A 19,082-nucleotide genomic window follows, 5' to 3' on the forward strand; every position below is an offset into this window, starting at 1 on the left:
CTTGGCCCACGGCTCAAGGGATCCTATGCTAGATGGCACGCAGTACGCCAGCATTGGGGACGAGAGTTAAAGAGCGCCACGTCTTACAAGATATGACACTGTTCAACTCGCTCCCATTCTTGCAAGACAACACAGCAACTTTACTTGCTGCCTAATATGAGTGAATGTTTAACCCCTTTGATGCTCATGACGGAGCAGTTACGTCATGTGCATCGGTTGGGCTGTGCTTATGACGGAACCGCTCCGTCATGAGCACAGCCCTTGGGGGAAGCCTTGGCGCTCCCCCCCCTGGGGCATTGATCTTGCCCCCACAGAGGGGGAGGGCAGCAGAAGAGTTTCCGCTGCCACCCCGACCCCCCCATGCTTTCCCATGACGTCAGCACGCACAGCGCGCGCCAACGTCATCAGGAAGCCATGGGACGCCTGGAAGCCATTTGCTTCCAGGCGTCCAGAGGAGGTAGGTGTGTTTCCTTGTCTACGGTGGGGCAGGGGGAGCATTTGAGGCTGCATTGAGGCATTGAGGGAGAGGAAATGGTTTTTTCTCTCCCCTGAACTCTCAATGCAGGGCATTCCTGCTTCACGATCGCGCACAGCGTCGCGATTGTGGAGCAGGAATGCCCCTACTAAACACCAGGGATGTCCTTTTTTGGCAAAAGGAAGTGACCCCTTGGGCAAGGGTCGCTTCCTATAGGGTCTATTTAAAAGAAAGACTTTTCTGCACCCCCCCCCCCCCGGGGACAGATCGGATGTTTTTTGGGCTATTTCTAGACCCGGGGGAGGGGGGCAGAAAATCTCACTACACACAGGAATTACCTATAAATTTAAATGGAAGCGACCCCTTGGGCAAGGGGTCGCTTCCATTAAAATTAGTAGGTAATCCCAAGGGGGCAATTAACTTTGTTTGGATATTCTCATCACCTCGTTTTTTAGATAAACCCCCACTAGACACCAGGGCATTTTTTTTTATTGTGATGGAAGTGACTCCTTGGGCAAGGGTCACTTCCAGGGGGCCATTTTTTTTGTAATGGGAATTCTGTCTCCCCGGGGGCAGATCGGCCTGTTTTTTGGCCTTTCTGCCCCCGGCCAAAAAACAGGCCGGGGGGGGGGCAGAAACCCCCACTAGACACCAGGGACTCATTTTAAAAATGAAATGGGAGTGACCCCTTGGGCATGGGTCGCTGCTAGGGAGCATATTGTTTTTGTATGCCTATTCTGTCCCACGTGGGGGCAGATTAGCCTGTTTATTTTGCCTTTCTGCCTTGGGGGGGGGGCAGAAAACCCCACTAGACACCAGGTACTTCTTTTCAGTTAAAATGGAAGCTACCCCTTGGCCAAGGGTCGCTTCCAGGGGGCAGATTTTTTTATATGTGTATTCTGCCCCACGCTCCCGGGGACAGATCAGCCTATTTTCTTGCCCGTCCTTTCCCCGGGGAGCAGAAAACCCCTCTGGGCACCCTGGATTTCGTTTTGTGAGTAATGGAAGCAAAATGGTTGCTTCCTGGGGACAGATCTGCCCCTTTTTTGGCCTTTCTGCCCTAGGCGGGAAGGGGGAGGCAGAAAACCCTACTAGGCACTAGGGGCCTCATTTATGAAAAGTGACGCATCACTGCGTGAAAACAGCGATGCGTCACTTTTCACTGCGCTCTCCCTGCGACATGATTGATGCGTCATATTTATAATATGACGCATCATGTCGCAAGGAGTTACAGATACGTCAGTATTTCTGACGTATTTGTAGGCGCAAAAGTGACGCATTGCTGGAGTGTGTCACAAAAGTGACGCAACTCCAGCAATGCTTCCTTTCACATGGGGAAAGCCCCATGTGAAAGGGCTTGCGTCAGTCTTACGCCTGCTGTGAGGCAGGCGCAAGATTTTGATGCAACAGCGTCCTAAAAGTGACGCAGTGAAATCTCATAGATTTCACTGCGTCACTATTACGAGGCTTTTTGCGGGTGAACACCCCCTCTGCATACATTATACCTGGCGCAGGTATAATGTAGCGCAGGGGTTTACAAAGTGACGCATCTGCTTAGATGCGTCACTTTGTAAATAGTGCGCATCAGGAGGCAAGTTTTACGCCGCCGATGCATCACAAAAAGTGACGCATCGGAAGCGCAAAACTCACGCAAGGCCTCATAAATGAGGCCCCAGGGGTTTATTAGTTTTGCAAGGGGCCACATTTCTATCTGATGTTTTCTGCACCACCTGGGGGGCAGATTGGCCTGGCAGACGACCTCATCTGTTCCCTTGGGCAAGATCACCCCCTATTTTTCTCAGCCCCATTTGAAGGTCCATCTGGCCAATTGACCATTTGGGTTGTAACATAGCGTGTTATAATGTTAATTGTTTTATTTTTTGTGAATTTCAATTGTAATGCTTTATTTCTCCTTTTTTGTTCTAGTTGAAGGCTTTTGCTCTTTAGACTGTTCCAGGTTGCGGTTCCGTTACTGGTTGTTCTGCTGTTTGTGTAGATGCATGTGTTTGGTAAGAGAATTTTTTTTGTAAATGGAAATGAGTTTCATTTCTCGGCATGAATTTGCTTTTTGCAAATGGTGTAATATTAGCAGTATGTTTGGCTTCTGTTTTTTGAGTTTCAAAAACTTTTTTGCATTTGTGCTTGATGTGTATTTTATTATCTTGTGAGTAATTGGTTTTGCTTTTTTCTTTCTAGTTGGATATCGTGGTTTTTGCTGTGTCTTTGCAGAGTAGGTGCTGGTGAGTGTAGCTGTCTCTTGCAAGTGAATTGTATAGTTTTTGAGTATATAAATCTTTGTGATAAAGGCACATATTTTTTAACTTACTTGTTTTGCACAGTGTTGGTTGTTGTTGACTTGTTTATGCAGTCTTCTTTCTTAGTAAGGATAATGGCTAGCCGCAGGATTACTGCTCAGCAGGTAGTTGGTATGCGTCTTGAGCCTTCCTCTGACCATGGTTCAGAGACAGACTCTGCATCTGAGTCAGAAGAGGCAGTGGATGATTCAGGCAGTGAGTTTTCTCTCCACATGGAATCATCGGATGATGAAGATACTCTTAGTGTGGATGAAGTTTCTGTGTTAGAGGAGGAGATTGATGTGCCGATAGTGTGGCAAGAGGCATCTGGGCTGCAGCCTGCAGCTGCAAGTCTTCCCCTTGGTGTAGTTTGGCACAGGGCATCTGGGGCTGCAAGGCTTCCCATTGTTATAGAGCAGCAAGAGGAATCTGGGCTGCAGCCTGGGCCTGCAAGGCTTCCTGTTAAAAGTGCTGACCTCTGGGTTGCCCTATCATTGAAAACAATGGGGTAGACCCAATGAGTCAAAGGACCTGGGTAATAGTATATATAAAAAATGTGGTCCTAGACAAAACTCCAAATATCATTAATGTAAATCTTGATTTTTCAAAACAATTAGTCAGAATGAATCTGTAACCAAGGGGAGTAAATATATTACTTGCATATTACGCTATAAATGCAATGAAATGAACCCAACACAACTGTATCAAAGAAGAAGCAAGTAACTAATAATCACATTTATATCACAATTTTATTTACATATTCATAAAATAGTTAATGAAAAAGGAAAGAGAGGGAAGGAAAGGGGGTGCTCAAGTGAATTAGAGAGAAAAAGAAAGCTCAAGGCGCAAGATTAAAGTAATTCTGTACAACTAAAGGGCAATTTGAAGTTGCACAACCAATGCCTACCCATACAGTTCTATATACATTATTTCACAAGGGACACAGGAATAAATGGTCTAGGCATCAAATGGGGGGACGTAATCGTCGACATTTCGACCCTGGCACAATACGGGAAGTTCACGACCTCTGATGCGGGTCTTCTTCAGGACAAAGGCGGGGGCGGGGGAGGGGGCGCGTGGGCACCACAGAGTTGTGTCACGCCAATTCAACTGGACAATACACCTCATATTGATGTGTCCGTGCAAATCCAATTAAGGAAGGATGAGTTAAAAGGGTATTCAAGATGAGTCGTTCCGGGTCTTGTTACAATGTGGTGACATACGAGGTCATTCAAAATGGAAACACTGTTTGTGGGACCTTATAGGAGTTCCTCATTTGAAAGAAAAAGTCCACCGACACGGATTATTAGGGGCAAGGCAGTATACACTCGAATCATGGTTTGTAACAAAAAGCCGGCGCTTCCAGTGTCTCACGCAACTGGAGATCACGTGTGATTCCACACAAAAATATGTGGAAAATGTGCTTTTTTCAGCTAAGTTTGAGGTTTGCATGGCATCCTGGGAAGGAAAACGTTGGGGGATCCATGCAATCCATACCTCATTGGACTCCCCCTGGTGTCTAGTTTTCAGAAATGTTTAGCTATGGTACTGTCCCAAGATGGCCGCCGAGTCTGGGGCAAAAATCTCAGGTGCCACCCCCCAAAATCAGGTAGCTTTGCTATTGGTAATTTTGAAGTCTTCACAGTATGATTTGGGCCATGCAAGTGAGGTACCATTTTTATCAGGAGACCTGGGGGAATGCTGGGTGGGAGGAAATTTGTGGATCCATGCAGATTCCTGAACTTTCCACCACAGAAATGTGAGGAAAAAGTAAGTTTTTCAGCAAAATGTGATGTTTTCAGGGGAATCTGGGTAGGAGAATGATGAGGGACCCACACAAGCCATACCTCGCTAGACTCCCCTGGGTGTCTAGTTTTCAGAAATGTGTGGGTAAGGTAGGTTGCCCTAGATGTCTGCCGTGCCCCGGATCAAAAACTCATGGGACCCCCCTTGCAAATCAACAAAATTTGCACTTTTAAAATAATAACAGTGTTCTCATCTGACACTCCTTTGAGACGCAGTCTCCTGAGGTAATCTTCAATGTAGATCTGCTTTATAGAATAAAAACAGTAGACTTTGTTATCTTCCCAGTTCAACTATTTATGGTTTAATGCGTCATCATCTTTATTGTTGCATCACAATGATGTAATTTAATATGAATTATATCACTTTTTGTTTTGAAGTTACATTTCACTTCTGTACATTGAGATCCTTATGTACTGTGAATCCCTGTGTCCTAAAAAAAAGAATTTGATTGGTTTATAACATTTCCCACCCATTTGAGTCATCCTGTTTAGAGCAATTGATGAGAGACATCTCTTCTCCATCAAGAGCTGGTTTTGCAGGTTTTTTGGGTGTTTTTCTAATATTGTATTGGAACAATGGCCGGTTCACAACCTCTTCATCATTCTTTGGATGAAGATAACTTGGAAGAAGATCCACCCAAGCAGAGGCCTGAGTCAGTGGTCTCGACATTTTTTACCTTTCCTGCTGAACAAAAAAAGGTAAATGCCACAAAAGTCACATGCTCGCTGTCTGACAAGGTCTTGTCGCGAGGCAGTGAAAAAAAATACTCCTGTGGAACTGCGAGCAAGTACAAAAATCTACGGACCATCCACCCGCGTAATCTGGCACAAGAGGAAATGAGACACACAGCACAAAATCCACTACCAGGCATTGCTAGCACTCCCAGAGCGTCCACATCAACAGCTCCAATGCACATTCATCCAGAATTTCAATTTCTCCAGCAGCACTGCATAAAGTGCAAAGCCGTCATCTGCTACGGTGAACAATCCGTGAATGCTGTTTACGCAGCATAGCGCAACCATAAATGTTAATTTTTTGGGGGTTTGTTTAGGAATGTTGTTTAATTCCAAAAGTTACCTGTTGATTTGTTTGCTTTTACGGTTTACTTTTTAGAAAAACACAAAAAAAACTACAAAATTGTTGAAAAAAAAACCAGCAAAAGAAGAAAAAACAGTCTTATCTGGTTAAAAAAAGAACTATAATTGCATGGTAATGTGTGAAAGTTTGGTTGAATATATGTGTAGAACATGATTGACTGAAGGAATGCATTAGTAGTGTATGGTGAATTTAGAGGGGCAGATCTATGAGGAAGTGCTGCAGCTTGACACTGCAAGCCCTTTAGCTGCACCGCACTGCGGCACTTCTGAAGCACACGGATATTACATGTTTACATGAATATGTTGCAACTCTGTTTCACCCTCTGCACTGGTGCACAAAGTGCAGTCATGCGCTGACACAGGCACCCTTGCTCCATTATGCAAGGATGTCTGTGTTGTGGGGAGATTGTTTCTATGCACACTTTCCTGCACAAAAACAATCATTAAAGGCATTTTCCTCCTTCAACGTGTGCTGTGGAATGCAGCACGCATTGAAAGAGGAAAAAACGAGTAGAGATGGAAACATTTCTCCTCATGGTGCCCTGCTAATGTAAATGTACAGGAATTTATATAGCGCAAATCACCGAGCGGTTTCTAAGCGCTTGCTTAGGGACCCCGTCCTGGTATTCCCCTGTGAGATAACCCCGGCAGGGTATCCGCAAGGTGAAAGCCAGGCATCCCGCCGCGAGGGGCCGTTGTGGAGATTAAGCAAGCTATTGCCCAGAGTCGCAGAGTGTGAACCCGTGAATCGAGTAGGCACCAGAGCGAGAATTGTCGAGCCCATGGACATTTTAGGACTCAAGACCCCGCCGAGCCGGGAATTGAACCCTGGTCCCGGGCTGACCTCTGCTTCCAGGTCTGCCTCCTCTAACCAGTGAGTCACACTTCTCCACTGCTCCACTTGCTACACCACCTCTTGGGTGGCGCAGCATTCACATGTATCTCCAGATTTACGATTTCTCGTAAATCTTGAGATATGTCTTGTTCCATGGGTGTTGTTTGGGTAAACGTACACAGCAACACCCATGGAATGCCCCTTCAATGCAAAGTGCTGCATTTGAATAGGCCATATTTTCAAGGAGAGGAAAAGCCTTGCAGGGTGGCTTTTCCTCTCCTTGTAAATCTGCCCCAAAATCCTCAACGGGAAAGCCCCTCCCATCTTCAGAGATCTGGTGACTCCGTACACCACTTCCAGACTTCTTCGATCCACTAACGCCCATCTAACTCTGCCCCCTAAGATCAAGAGAGCGCAATCAGGAGGTCGGCGTTTCTCCTACAACGCTTCCAAATTATGGAACTCCCTTCCTCCTGATATCTGTGTACAGCCTAATCTTTTGGCCTTCCGTAAATGTCTGAAAACTTGGCTGTTTCCGTGAGCCTCCCCCTTCCGACTCCGTCTGTACTCATTCAGCGCTGGGACGCTTAAGGGCAGCCATGCGCTCTAGAAATCCTGTAACATTTAACATTTAACATTTAACATCATGGCACGCCCACTTTGCATGTCATTAGTGATAAATATCACTGACATGCAAAATGGGGCCCAAGATGGTCGCTATCTCCTATTAGCTGTCGCTAACTGGTGTTAGCGACGGCTAGGTAATAGGGAGATATTTTAACTCCGCTTCCTTGGCTTTTAAAGCCAAAAAAGCGGAGATAAAACCCCTTGATAATATGCCCCAAGATTCTCAATAACATACCATAGAATACAACCCACACATATATATAAAATAAGCCTGGGCGTAGTTTGCATAGCAGCACTATAGTAGCTTCACGTAGTATACTTTAAACTTTGCGTAATACACGTAGTCTGCATAGCGTAGCTGAAGACACTGTGTACTTGTCTGTACTGTGCTAAAATTGAAAAAAGTTTCCTGTACATGACCAGATATAATAAAATAAGCTTTTCTATCTTTATATGCTAACATGCATATAGTACTTTCACATTAGTGAAACTAAAAAATCAGCAAGCAGTGGGTTATGTGATGATTTTGGGATCCTCCCTAACCTGGGGAGAGTACCAAACAGATGCCTTGAAAACAAAAAAGCACATCTTATTGAACGATTTAGTTGTGGTCCCATCCTGTTAGGACAAACCCAAACACAGTTATTGGCAAAAAAAACATTCCCAACCAAAGGCCCTGCAAAGCATTATGGGATGAAATTAGCAGTGGGCAGTGAATATTATATAGTACACAATATCAAAAGAATTCTACAAAGAGCTGCAGTTCCACTGGTCATCCCTAGATGTCCCTCACGATTCAAATGCAAATGCTTGATGAAAGGGTTTTAATGGTTTTGCATTTGACTCGTGAGGGACATCTAAGGACGACCAGTGGAACTGCAGCTTGATGTAAGATTAATTTCAATGCTTTGCATTTGACTTGTGAGGGACATCTAGGGACGACCAGTGGAGAGTGCAGCTCTTTGTAGAATTATTTTGATATTGGATACTATAATATTCACTGCCACTGCTAATCTTGTCCCGTAATGCTTTGCAGGGCTTTTGGTTGGGATTGTTTTTTGCCAATAACTGTGCTTGGGGTGGTCCTAAAATGATGGCATCACCACTGAAGTTCAACAAAATGTGCTTTTTGTTTAAGCTCTTTGGGGCAGATTTATGAAGGCCTTGCGCCTCCTTGCGCCGCAATTGCGTCACTAAATGTGACGCAACGGCGGCGCAAACAATGTGCCCTATTTACAACGTGACGCATCTAAGAGATGCGTCACGTTGGAAAGCCCTGCGCCATAAGGAGGCGTTCCTGCGCAGGGGGGGGCGTTCCTGCGCAGGAACGCCTCCTAAAAGTGGCTGAGTGATATCTATGAGATTTCACTCAGTCACTTTCTACGTCACTTCCTTACGCCTGCTTGAAGCAGGTGTAAGGGTGACGCACAATGCATAGAATAGGTGGCTCCTGTGCATTGCAGGAGTCATGTCGCACTTGCGACATGACTCCTGCAATGCGCCGCCCGTACGTCGAGAGATGCGTCACGCATCCTCACTTCCTTGCACCATGGTGCGCCGCATCATAAATGCGGCGCACCATGGGTGGCGTAGCAGTGGCGCACCGTGGCGCATGTTAACTGGCGCATCCCTGGGGATGCGCCAGTTAACATAAATCTGCCCCTTTGTGTTCAAGGCATCTGCTTGGTGCTCCCCCTAGGTTAGGGGGGACCCCAAAATCATCAGCTCTCTCATTATCTAATGCTTTCATTGTAAAAGTTAATTTTTGTGAATTGGTTATATGCTGTTAAGCATGTAAAATTGCTTTTTCAAAGCATCTGAGAATATTGTTCATTTAGATGCTACACTACGTGATTAAGCACAGTTTTGGTACTGCACTACGTGTAATTTGCAAAGTGCGAATTAGTTCAAACTTTGCATGCTCCGTCAGCGTAGCGAAGTTTTAAGCCCAGGGTTAATATAACATGCATCGTTCTAAGATAATTTTATCACTACAATACAAAAGAACAGAAACAATAATTCAATCAACAATTCTTTACATTTTCATATTCTCTAAATCATGGGTACTCACAAACTTTCTCTCAGGGGCCAAATTTACAGTGTAGTTTGAGGCCGAGGGCCGCACTGGTGGGGGCGGGGTCAGTGAGAGAGGGGGCGGGGCTAGAGCAAAAAAAACTGTGACCATGAGGCCCCTGCAGCGGACGTCTTCGTCCACTGAGCCACCAGATCCAGCATGCACACATATCTCTCTCTCTCTCCCTCCATCCCTCTCTCTCTTCCTCTCCCTCCCTCCCTATCTTTCTCTGCCTCTCTCTGTCTCCCTCCCTCCCTTACTGTCTGTCTCCCTCCCTTACTGTCTGTCTCCCTCCCTCACTCTGTCTCCCTCCCTCCCTCTCTCTCTCCCTCCCTTTCTCTCCTTCCCTCTCTCCCCCTCTCTCTCCGTCTCCCTCCCTCTCTCCGTCTCCCTCCCACTTTCTCTCACTCTCTCCATCTACATCCCTCCCACTCTCTTTCTCTCCCTCCCTCTCTCCGTCTCCCTCCCTGTCTCCCTCCCTCCTACTCCTTCCCTCCCTGCCTCCCTCCCTCTCTGTCTCCCTCCCTCCCTCTCTCTGTTTCCCTCCCTCCCTCTCTCCCTCCCTCTCTCTCCCTCCCTCTCTCTCCCCCTCCCTCCGTCTCCCTCCCTCTGTCTCCCTCCCACCCTCTGTCTCCCTCCCTACCTCTGTCTCCCTCCCTGTCTCCCTCCCTCACTGTCTCCCTCTCTGTCTCCCTCCCTCTCTGTCTCCCTCCCTCTCTATCTCTCTCTGTCTCCCTGCCTCTCTGTCTCCCTCCCTCCCTGTCTCCCCTCTCTCTGCCTCCCTCCCTCCTGCTCTCTGTCTCCCTCCTTCCTGCTCTCTGTCTCTCTCCTTATCTCTCTGTCTCCCTCCTTATCTCTCTGTCTCCCTCCTTATCTCTGTCTCCCTCCCTCTCTGTCTCCCTCCCTCTCTCTCTGTCTCCCTCCCTCTCTCTCTGTCTCGCTCCCTCTCTCTCTCTCTCTGTCTCCCTCCCTCTCTCTCTCTGTCTCCCTCCCTCTCTCTCTGTCTCCCTCCCTCTCCCTCCTTTGCCCTCCCCTCACTCTCCATACCTCCCTCGCCCTGCCCTGGCTCTCCCTCTCTCTCCCTCCCTCACCCTGGCTCTCCCTCCCTCGCCTCGGCTCTCCCTCCCTCACCCTCCAGCCTCACTCTCCCTCCCACTGTCTCCCCCTCCGTCGCCCTCCCCTGACTCTCTTCCTACCTCGCCCTCCCCTGATTATCCCTCTCTCCCCCTCACTCCCCCTCCCCTGATTCTCCGTCTCTCTCCCTCCATCGCCCTTCCCTTGACTCTCCCTCTCTCTCCCTCCCCTGTCTCTCCCTCTCTTCCTCCCCTGACTTTCCCTCCCTCACCCTCCCCTGATCCTCCCGCTCTCTCTCTCTCCCTCGCTCTCCCCTGACCCTCCCTCTTTCTCCCTCCCTCGCCCTCCCCTGACTTTCCCTCCCTCGCCCTCCCCTTTTCACATGGTTAAAAGTAGGTTGTGAAGGACAGCCCTGCCATCAGCCAGGGGCAAGCAAGCTTATGTATTTGACCACCAGAAACCTGTGTGCCAGGTCAAAGCCCTGAAGGAAATATATGTGTCACATACAGGCATGCAACACCCATTGAGTTTACCACCCCCTTGTCAGCCCGGGCGGGATGAGACAGCTTGCCTGGGGCGCGCACAGCCGTGCCGGAGGTTTCACAGGTCTTTAAAGACCCATTAACTTTTGAATGAGGCTTTGTTCTGTTTCACCTCTTCTGAGGCCCCTGCAGCTCCACTCTATGGCTGGAATCTCCCGCCCCCAGAGAGCAGAGCCTCTCCGAGGCCAGGCTGCATCGACTGGCGGTGTTTACTGACACAAGAGAATTATTTTTTTTTAACTGGTAAATGTCTGTAAGGTCCGCGGGCCGCCAAGGAAGGCTTGCCGGGCCGCGGGCGGCCCGCGGGCCGTACTATGAGTACCCCTGCTCTAAATGATGTCCTTTGAATTTTTGCTGTCAGAATATTCCAGAAAAACTGCTTAATTGATGTAAACATCTTTCCTCTAGGCCGAATGATATTCCAGAAATCCTTCATACTGAAATTGTACAAAGTAAGTGTAGTAATATGTATTAACATATTACCAATAGGCCGAATTATGTTCTTAGAACTTTGGCTTTAAAAATATTAGGTAGAATTTGGTAATTCGTTAGGCAAACGATATTGAAAATTATTTCCACTTATTATTTTCTCTTTCACTTTTTAAATATAGATCAACAGTCCTAGTCTGATTTTTATAGTGAGTTCGTCGGCAACAAATACAAGAATAATTTGGCCTTTCGTATGAAATCACCTTAACCTTTGTAATTTGTTCTTCATACTTTTCTGTATTGGTATGTCCCACATTTTCTTCAACGTATACTTCAATTAATGGCTCACTTTCTGCGCTCTCTTTTTCAGGACCAAAGTAACAAAACTCTATTTAATCACAAACCTTTTTTATATCTGATACTGACCCACGACAAAGAGCACTGTTCAATTCATTTAAAATTATTGCTGGACTTTTTGCGTAATACAATCTTCTGACTAACTTCCGCATTTGAGAATGATGTCCTGCTAACATTCTAAAATGATGAAAAACACTTTGACATACTTTCCTAGAAAGTCAAGCCAGAGAATGACCTTGCAAACCAGTATTTCTTCTCACTCTTCAAGAATCCAGTCCTTGTAACATCTTAATCTTTTGTTTAACACTTTTTTTACTATCCTGTCGTAAAACATTGCGTAAAATATCAATAGATTCCTGTCGTATACTACAAATGCTACTACAATCCCAAGTTTACACTGGGGCTTTAGGACGTCTCCCTAGAATTTCATCAGCTGTTAGTTCTTCTACATTTCTAGGAACCATCTTCTCTTTCTCAATTGGACAACCATTTCTAACCTCATAAGCTCGACCACTGCAAGCAATACTGTATTGGTTTGAAAATAACTCTCTTCATTAAAAAAGGCTCTGAACTTGCATTGTGTTTCCATTCACCCCAAAAAAAATCACAAAAGTTAGTTCTGTTAATTTCTATTTTCTTCTTACTTTTGGCCTTCATAAAATGTATTGGCTTATCTAGTGATTGAATTCTGTTTAAAACTAAAATGAATAATTTCCTTTTTAATTCAAAAGCCTTCTTAACAACAGTTTCAATGTCTTTCTTCTTTTTATAAAATTCTGCTCCTCTTTTGTATTTCTTCACATCTTTCAACAAATTAAAGACAACTCTATTGTAAAACATCTTCTTTCTAATTTCTTCATACTGACTTTTCCTCCTTTTACCATACATTGTGTCTTTTGAATGTGATTTCTCATTATTTATGTTTCTTTTCTTCTTATTGTTTTGTTGTTGAGGCACTCTTTGTACTTTCCACAATGTGCACACTGTTTCTAGGCTTTGATTTTTTTAAATAAATTCTTTTGTTCTCTTACTGCAAGACTTGTTCTTTTTTCCCACATATTGTTGTTCATCTAATTCTTGCTGTTGAGTTTTCTTCAAATATTAGTCCCTTTTCTGTCGTTTTCTCTTTCCTGTTTCTCTAGCCATGATAAGTTTATTTTCATGATGATAAACAATACTTGTAAAAATAAATATAATATTATTTTAATGAATCTATAAAATAAACTATTCTATTGCTAAGAAAACACATTATACATAAAAAAAATTTAAACACCTCCTTTTGAAATCACAATTAATTTACACAGGTACTAATTAAATAATTTTTGGAATGAATACAAGTTATACAAATGCATAGACAGTGAATAAGTACCTAGAGTGCTAGTAGTTCACAGCAAGGTGACTTTATAAGTACTTATGTTTCAGCAGAGTGATTAGATAAGGACATGCTTCTGTCAAGATGATTGTAGGAGTGGTCAAAGAGGGAGAGGTGTGGCGCCGCGGCCAGGGCGACTGACGCTGGAATCTGGGGACCACGGTTCGACCCCCAGCTCCGGCGGCAGGTTAGCCCAGCACCATGTGACTCTGGGCAACAGCTCGCTTAATCTTCCCGACGGCCCCCAGCGCCTAGAGACCCTTACGGGTGATTGTGCGCTTTACAAATGTGGACTTTACTTTACTTTTACGCAGTGATTGCAGACAACCATCACTATTACCTGGATTTTTACAGGCCTGACTCAGTAGTCTGCAGGGGGTTAGGGAACCGCATACATTGTACACATTTGATCGTACCACTGCTTGCCTCAATGCTTGAGTCATTATAAAAGTCCATAGACAGGGACTGGGTACCTGGAGTGCTAGTAGTTGACAGCAAGTTGAGTTCATAAGTACTTATGTTTTACCATAGAGATTAGATAAGGACATGCTTCAGTCAGGATAATTGTAGGGGGGACACTGACTCACAGGGGCCTCATTCATGAAAAGTGACGCATTGCTGCATGAAAACAGCGATGCATCACTTTTCATTGCACCTTCCTTGCGACACCAATGATGCGTCATATTTACAGTATGACGCATCATGCCGCAAGGAGTTACAGATACGTCAGTATTTCTGACATATCTGTAAGCGCAAAAGTCACGCATTGCTGGAATGTGTCACAAAAGTGACGCAACTCCAGCAATGCGTCCTTTCACATGGGGAAAGCCCCATGTGAAAGGGCTTGCATCAGTCTTATGCCTGCTGTGAGGCAGGCGCAAGATTTTGACGCAACAGCGTCCTAAAAGTGACGCCGTGAAATCTCATAGATTTCACTGCGTCACTATTACCAGGCTTTTTTCGGGGGAACTCCCCCTCTGCATACATTATACCTGACGCAGGTATAATGTAGCGCAGGGGTTTACAAAGTGACGCATCTGCTTGGATGCGTCACTTTGTAAATGTGATGCAACAAGGCACATTTTTTACTCCACTGGTGCGTCACTAAAAGTAACGCACCAGCGGCGTAAAAGTGACGCAAGGGCTCATAAATGAGGCCCACGGTGTGATTACAGACAAGCATGACTATTACTTGGATTCTTGCAAGACTGACTCAGTAGTCTGCAAAGGGATAAGGGACCACATACATTGTGCACATTTGAGTGTACCACTGCTTGTCTCAATGCCTGGGTCACTCTGCAAGCGCATAAAAAGTGACTTGGTACCTAGAGTGCCAGTAGTTGACAGTAAGGTGAGTTTATACGTACTTATGTTTTAGCAGAGTGAATAGATAAGGACATGCTTCTGTCAGGACGATTGCAGGACTGGACACGACTCACAGTGTGATTCCAGACAAGCATGACTATTAACTGAATGTTTGCAGGACTGACTCAGTACTCCGTAAGGGGTTAGGGGACCGCATACATTGAGCACATTTGACTGTACCACTGGTAGTCTGAATGCCTGAGTCATTGTGCAAGTGCATAGACAATGACTGGGTACCTTTAGTGCTAGTAGTTGACAGCAAGGTAAGTTTATAAGTACTTATGTTTTAGCAGAGTGATTAGATAAGGACATGCTTCAGTCAGGATAATTGTAGGGGGGACACTGACTCACAGGGGCCTCATTCATGAAAAGTGACGCATTGCTGCGTGAAAACAGCGATGCATCACTTTTTATTGCGCCCTCCTTGCGACACCAATGATGCGTCATATTTACAGTATGACGCATCATGTCGCAAGGAGTTACAGATACGTCAGCATTTCTGACATATCTGTAAGCGCAAAAGTCATGCATTGCTGGAATGTGTCACAAAAGTGACGCAACTCCAGCAATGTGTCCTTTCACATGGGGAAAGCCCCCTGTGAAAGGGCTTGCATCAGTCTTACGCCTGCTGTGAGGCAGACGCAAGATTTTGACGCAACAGCGTCCTAAAAGTGACGCCGTGAAATCTCATAGATTTCACGGCGTCACTATTACGAGGCTTTTTTCGGGGGAACGCCCCCTCTGCATACATTATACCTGACGCAGGTATAATGTAGCGCAGGGGTTTACAAAGTGACGCATCTGCTTGGATGCGTCACTTTGTAAATGTGATGCAACAAGGCACATTTTTTACTCCACTGGTGCGTCACTAAAAGTAACGCACCAGCGGCGTAAAAGTGACGCAAGGGCTCATAAATGAGGCCCACAGTGTGATTACAGACAAGCATGACTATTACTTGGATTCTTTCAAGACTGACTCAGTAGTCTGCAAAGGGATAAGGGACCACATACATTGTGCACATTTGAGTGTACCACTGCTTGTCTCAATGCCTGGGTCACTCTGCAAGCGCATAAAAAGTGACTTGGTACCTAGAGTGCCAGTAGTTGACAGTAAGGTGAGTTTATACGTACTTACGTTTTAGCACAGTGAATAGATAAGGACATGCTTCTGTCAGGACGATTGCAGGACTGGACACAGACTCACAGTGTGATTCCAGACAAGCATGACTATTAACTGAATGTTTGCAGGACTGACTCAGTACTCCGTAGGGGGTTAGGGGACCGCATATATTGAGCACATTTGACTGTACCACTGGTAGTCTGAATGCCTGAGTCATTGTGCAAGTGCATAGACAATGACTGGGTACCTTTAGTGCTAGTAGTTGACAGCAAGGTAAGTTTATAAGTACTTATGTTTTAGCAGAGTGATTAGATAAGAACATGCTTCTGTCAGGATGCTTGTAGGAGTGGACACAAACTAACAGTGTGATTCCAGACAAGCATGACTATTAACTGATTGTTTGCAGGACTGACTCAGTACTCTGTAGGGGGTTAGGGAACTGCATACATTAAGCACATTTGACTGCACCACTGCTTGTCTCAATGCCTGAGTCATTGTAGAAATGCATAAACAATGACTGGGTACCTTGAGTGCTAGTAGTTGACAGCAAGGTAAGTTTATAAGTGTTTATGTTTTAGCAGAGTGATTAGATAAGAACATGCTTCTGTCAGAATGAATGTAGTAGTGGACACAGACTCACAGTGTGATTCCAGACAAGCATGACTATTACCTAGACTTTTGCAGGACTGACTCAGTAGTCTACAGGGGGTTAAGGAGCCACATACATTGTGCACATTTGACTGTACCACTGCTTGTCTCAATGCCTGAGTCATTATGCAAGTGCATAGACAGTGACTGAGGGCCCGATTCACAGAATGAACTTAAGACTCAATATTAAACTTACTACTATTTTGGTATTCACAGAATGCACTTACTACTTTTGGCATTCACAGAATGAACTTACTACTTTTGATATTCACAGAAGTTAGGATTTTGTCTTAAGTCTGTCTTAAGTCTGTCTTAAGTCTGTCTTAAGGCACACTTAAGACAAAATCCTAACTTCTGTGAATATCAAAAGTAGTAAGTTCATTCTGTGAATGCCAAAAGTAGTAAGTGCATTCTGTGAATACCAAAATAGTCTGTCTTAAGTCTGTCTTAAGGCACACTTAAGACAAAATCCTTACTTCTGTGAATACCAAAAGTAGTAAGTTCATTCTGTGAATGCCAAAAGTAGTAGGTGCATTCTGTGAATACCAAAATAGTAGTACGTTTAGGATTGAGTCTTATGTTCATTCTGTGAATCGGGCCCATACATACATACTAAGGGCAGACATTTTGGATAACTATGAATATTTTTTTAATACGTGTTATAATCATATATTACTTTTAAAAAGAATGACACAAATCGCTTCAGAACATCATGCATACTCGTATTGAAAGAGCTGCGCAAGCGCATCATAAGCGTACGCAAAGCCATCTGACTTTAAAAGTAGAGATTTGATTGGTTCATAACTTTTCCTATTGTGACTGTTGAAAGTACCGTCCCATTATAATTATTCGACTTTGACTTTCTAAGAAGAAGCATTTGTTCTGAGAATCATCTCAAATAAAAGGAATATCACAATAGTAAGAGCAATGAAGTCATCTTCCCGCAGTTCTTCAGAGGGAGATTTAATTCCTGGAGAACGTCCAAAGAAGAGGAAAGAAGCTCTAATTTGGAAGTTTTTCACTTTTCCAGAAGGTCAAAAAAAGGTTAATGCTCAAAAAGTAACCTGTAAAATTTGCCAAACAACTCTTTCAAGGGGTGATCCATGTAAAAAATACTCCTTTGGCGCAGCAAATATGGTGCGACACGTGAAGAACTTGCACCCCAAGAACTTTGCTCGAGCTGCAAGACGGAGGTTGCACGAGAACCCACCTGCTGCTACGCCAAGCACATCAACTGCGGCAGCAGCATTTTCAGCAAGCAGTCCACACCCACATATTGATTCTGACTTTGCTAAAGTTAAAATTCTATGCATTTATTGCGATAAACTTTTGTGTTATGGGAAACAGTCTATAGACTTGATGAAACGCAGGATGCAGGATCATTGCTGTCCTCAACATTAGTTGCTCTTTTTTTCATTCTTTTGTTCCGCTTGGAATTTGTTGAGAAAACACAAAAAAATACAAAACAAAAAAAACAGTTTTTTTAGAACTACCTTCACTGGTCAAAGAATGAACTATATTTCTATGGTAGTGTGTAAAAGTTTGTCAGAATGAATTTGTAGTTCATAAATGAATGAATGAATATGTTACTAGTGTATGGAGAATGTGAAAGTGCAGAACTATAAGGAACTGCTACTGCATAAATCTATAAGGTGTTTATCTATAGTATACTGTAGTATGTCCGAAGCACTTGAATGTATCATATGTGCATAAATATGTTACAAGTGTATGCTTCAATTTGCGCTGCTGGTGGAAGTGCCTAGGTGAATTTGTATGTGTTAGGGGCGGATTTACAATCCCCTTGTGCCTCTTTTACACAGCGGTTGCGTCACTTTTGTGACACAGCGGTGGTGCAAAAGATGTGCCATGGTGTGTGCTATTAACAATGTGATGCATCTGGAGGGTGTATTACATTGTAAAGTGCTGTGCCAGAAGAGGCTTTCTTGTGCATAAGGGGGTGCAGCAAGGCCTCGTAAAAGTGACTGAGTGAAATGTATAACATTTTATTCAGTGACTTTTGATCTTATGCTGCATCAAAACTTTGCACATGCTTGAAGCAAGTGCAAGGATTGATACAGCATTGTGAGCATAGGGCCCTCAGCGAATTGCTGGAGCTGTGTTATACTTGCAACCTACGTCAAACAATAATTCATCCAAAAACTACTTTGCAATTTAGTTTTGTTATTCTATAATAAGAATATGAAATATAATCTAAAAAATAAAATACATATACATATTTATATTAAAAATATAAAAAATATAAGAAATTAGTATAAAAAGAAAGACACAATAATTAATACAATTATAAATTATCATTTACAAAAACATTCACTGAAAAAACCATAGGTTTCACACACGTTATAGTTTGGAATTAGCATTTAAAAAACCTTGGAAATTCATTGAAAAAAACCATAGGTTTCACACATGTTATAGTTAGGAATTAGCATTTAAAAAACTATGCAAATTCATTCAAAAAACCATAGGTTTCACACGTTATAGTTAGCTGAACATTTCTCTCATACAAAACCTTTGAAATTCCTCCGTTATAGTTAGCTCAGCTAACTATAACTTCCGCGCCCGCAATGCACTGCTGATGACGTCACATATTACAGCACTCACAACATGGTCAGTGACATCACTCATGACATCACTGAAGACATCTCAAATTACATCCCTGATGACATCACTGATGACATCATGCTTGTGGCAGACCTTCTCTTACTGTAATGTAACCTTTGAAACACACGATCAAAAATAGAAACTAACATTTTCAAAAAAATGGAGATACCAATTCCAGTTAGAACAACCTATTGAGTAATCCTAAAATGTACATACACATCCACTCATTCACCAACAGTTCTATATAGTCACTCATACATGTACTCACTCATCATATGTTCTCATACACCTATATATCCTGTTATACACCGACACTCATCTATAGAGTTACTCACACACATACTCACA

Source organism: Lissotriton helveticus, chromosome 1_1 (assembly GCF_964261635.1).
Source record: "Lissotriton helveticus chromosome 1_1, aLisHel1.1, whole genome shotgun sequence".
In the NCBI taxonomy this organism is placed as follows: domain Eukaryota; kingdom Metazoa; phylum Chordata; class Amphibia; order Caudata; family Salamandridae; genus Lissotriton; species Lissotriton helveticus.